Source organism: Leptosomus discolor, chromosome 17 (assembly GCF_034619465.1).
Source record: "Leptosomus discolor isolate bLepDis1 chromosome 17, bLepDis1.hap2, whole genome shotgun sequence".
Taxonomy (NCBI): Eukaryota; Metazoa; Chordata; class Aves; order Leptosomiformes; family Leptosomidae; genus Leptosomus; species Leptosomus discolor.
In genome coordinates, this window is record NC_141407.1 from 4,264,669 (window position 1) to 4,268,382 (window position 3,714).

General features: G+C 49.1%; 1 non-coding gene across 1 annotated transcript; it reads right to left on the minus strand.

Moving 5' to 3' along the window:
• Positions 1-2,511: 2,511 nt before the first annotated feature.
• Positions 2,512-2,583, minus strand: TRNAE-UUC (transfer RNA glutamic acid (anticodon UUC)). Its single transcript has one exon. It is a non-coding gene; the product is annotated as a tRNA-Glu (tRNA).
• Between the last annotated feature and the right edge of the window lie 1,131 nt (positions 2,584-3,714).

Sequence of the window (3,714 nt, forward strand, 5' to 3'; positions counted from 1 at the left end):
CTAAATACCCTCTGCCAATCAGTCGTCCCTTGAACTCTGCTTTATATTCCTGTTGTGATCATTGCTGGTTGCACCGAGCCAGCCTGGCACAGAAAGCACGGTGCTGCATAACCTTCAAGAAGGAGATCACAGCAGAACGCCTTGCTCACCCCATATGAGGGCTGTTTCCCACCCAGGGGTAAGGGGAATGACCCAAAGGCAACGCCTGTCCATAACAGCACACACTGACCCCTTTTCTGCAGCAGCCAAGGATGTTATTTCTGGTCCCAGGCTGTAGACCCCCGATCAAGAGGTGGCTGAGCCATAACCCATTGCAACATGCAGGTTTCCTTGTTCTGATTTCAAGAAGTGCTCCACTGAAGAAACAAATTTCAAGCATAAATTCTGCCTCTGGTTGGTCGCTGATGCACGAGTCTGACTTACAGCATTTGACAATCTGATCAACATAGCCAAGAGAAGTGTCTCTTTCAACCTCTTCAGTGGCCAGATAATTTCCTCCTGGGTCTAGCCCTCTGCAAAAGCATCCCTCTTTCCCAACGCCTGATGTTCAGAGGTGACACAGAAACAGCCCCTGCTCTGCCCAGCTGCTGCAAGCACCTGAGCACGGCGTTGGGGTGGCTGGTAGGCAGGTACCATGGGTAGCACTCACTCATCATTGGGAAATAAAGCCAACTCAGTGCTGAGCTTGGAAAGGGTTATTCTTCATCGAAGAAAAAGAATGTTTAAGACTGCAAAACTTCCTTTGACAGGGTTGTCTTTTAATTACCCTGTGGAATGATAAAATCCCAGCACTGAAAATGTGTCTTTACAAATCTCTAGCTGGAGTAATTAGTCCCGTGCCTGGCTCTCCTGAGAGATTATTGCTGCCTTCTTTTCAGATTACTTGCCCAAATAGAAGTGGAATCGTTGCTATGTTTGACAGTGAGATATAAAATATCAGATAAAGCTGTTAAAATACTGTTTCACACGCTGCGTTTCTGCAGAGTAAGGAAGCATCTGCTCTTTCGGTATCAGCAGCAGAGCTGAGCAGAAAATTCACAGCTGAGGGCTGAGACGATGAATCTCACTTCTTTTTTTGCTCCTGGTCATTCCTGGAAAGATCCAAGTAATCAACAATTTAGTCATTACTCAAATGACTCAAATAACGTTTGCAGCTTCTGTCCATTTTAAGGCTTGAGTGTGCTCGTAGGGTTTTAGGTCTGGAGAGTCCCCTGCTATGGCCTGAGGAACTCAACTGGAATACTTGTGTGAGAAAGGCAAACTTATTCAGCGGTAGCACTGAACCCTGAAAAACCCAAGTCTCATAACACCGTGCAGACGTATCAGGCGGACAGCTCTGTAAACGTCTCTCTCTATGCAGAGGCACTTAGAGGGGATGCAGAATGTAGGTAACGTCCCTCCATTTATATAGTCAGTAGTCTGAGCTCAAAAGGAAGTTTCTCAGTAGATATGGCATAGATCTGCGTTGAAATTTCCCTTGAAGAAGTTACAGTTGCTATTTATTACTTTCTGGGGAAAAAAAAAATCTTTCTTTGGGAATTAAAATGCTTGCGACATTATGTCAGGCAGTTAAAGCTTAGAGTGCTCAAATAATGCATTACTGACAATCCTCATCAGTTGCCGAGCTGTTGTACAGATCACACCCTGGTTATTTCATTCTTTTCTTACCCACAGGACAAATTTATACCCATGCATGAGTATTTCACCAGCCTGGTGTAACTGATGTGCTAGCTGCAGGGGCAGGGTGCACACCGTTGAAGCAACAGCTCCGTCACAGAAGCAGTGTCCCAGCCTTGCCTCCTTGCTAGTCTGTTCCTTGCCATCTCAAATGAATGTTTTTATATAAGTCTCACTCTTCCAAAGGCAGATTTTGTGTCTTACTGACTTCTAATGTAACCCAGTATCGCAACGGAGCCATCCCCTGGGTCACCAGAGAGGTGAAGAGAGCTCAGGTAGCTCAACTAAGATGAGGAACCACCAACTATCCTGTCCCTGGGGAAATTAAAACCATCCTAGCACCTTCCAAGAACGAACTTTACTGGACAGAAGTGTGGTCTGAAGTTCTCTAGTACAGCTCGTATGCTCCAGTAGGTCCAGCTGCAGCAAGTTCCTCAGGGCCTCATTGAGTTCTGAATATCTCCAGGAACAGAGACCCCACAGTTACCCTGAGTCCCAGTTCAGTGTTTCACCACTACGTGGTGATAAAATTATTCTTCATAACTAAGGAGAATTTCCCTTGCGCCAGCTGGTACCTCCCGCCCGCCCACTGCGTGCCTCTGGGAGGAGCCTGGCCCCATCTTCCATGCAGCTTCTCACCAGGCAGAAATGAAATCTTCCCCTGGCCTTCTCTCTGGGATGAACATACCCAGCTCTGTCCCTCACCCTCCTGTTGTCTGTCTGGTCCTCCAGCCCTGGCCACCTCGGCAGCCTGCGCTGGACCCGCTCCAGCAGGCCAGCGTCTTCCTTGTCTCGGGGAGCCCAAAAACAGGCACACCATGAAATAGAGCTGGCTTCCCACACCGGGAGTCGAACCCGGGCTGCCTGGGTGAAAACCAGGAATCCTGACCGCTAGACCATGTGGGACCACATCTGCCTCTGCCACCTGCCTGGCTCTGGACTTGTTGGGACAGCTAGTCCTGCTTCTGGGCTCATGGACCGACAGCCATCCCCAGCACGACCCCATCCTTTTCTTTCCTGGTGCAACCCACAGACTGGAGGGAGGAAAACACAGCAACATGAAAAAGGCAACAGCCCAAGCCCTTTGGTCCACCTGGCGCTCTGCTGGGATTCTCCTGCAGCTCCATTTCAGAGCTTATGGTGGGACAGGCAGAGTTCATGCAAGTCCAGTCCGTCCCATGGGAGTATTGCTGTGTTAGGCACCCCCCGGATTGCAGTCCCAAGCACCTGCCTGCATGCAGGCCCTTGTACCCATCTCCCCAGGCAGTTGTGCTGCTGTGGAGCTGAAGGCAAGGTCATGCATGGGGCCATGCAGCACTAACGATAATTGGTGGCAGAGCATTGCAGGAGCTAATTCCACCCGGCATCAAGGCGAGTGCACAAGCTGCTTCCCCTTTATTTCATTTGATTACACTTTTTTGTTTTTGCATGATTCCCTACAGTAAGTAGCTCATAATTAACAGAGGATGAATAACATTTCTGCCACTCTGCCTATTAAGTTTTCTCACAACAAATAAAAACATAATTGCCATTACACACCATCCTTATCTGAGGAAACACGCTGCAGTTGGGATGATGGAGATTTACTGATGGGCACACACTTCTTCAGCTACTTAGAGATGAAAACAAAGCGTTTGTGGCTGAGGGGCTGGAGTTACTCAGCTCCCTGCAGCACTTCCCAGCAGTCGTCTCCACCACGGGCTTGCTGCCAGGACCTCAGGAGACAGCTGCAGCAGAGGAGCTTCTGTGGAGCAAAGGACAGGATGAGGATCATAGAATCACAGAATGGTTTGGGTTGGAAGGGACCTCAAAGATCATCTGGTTCCAACCCCCCTGCCATGGCACAGACACCTCCCACTAGACCAGGTTGCTCAAGGCTCCATCCAACCTGGCCTTGATCACTGCCAGGGATGGAGCATCTACAATTTCCTTAGCCAACCTGTTCCAGTGTCTCACCACCCTCAGAGTGAAGCACTTCTTCCTTGTATCTAGTCTAAACCTGCCCTCTCCCAGCTTCCAACCATTATCCCTCATCCT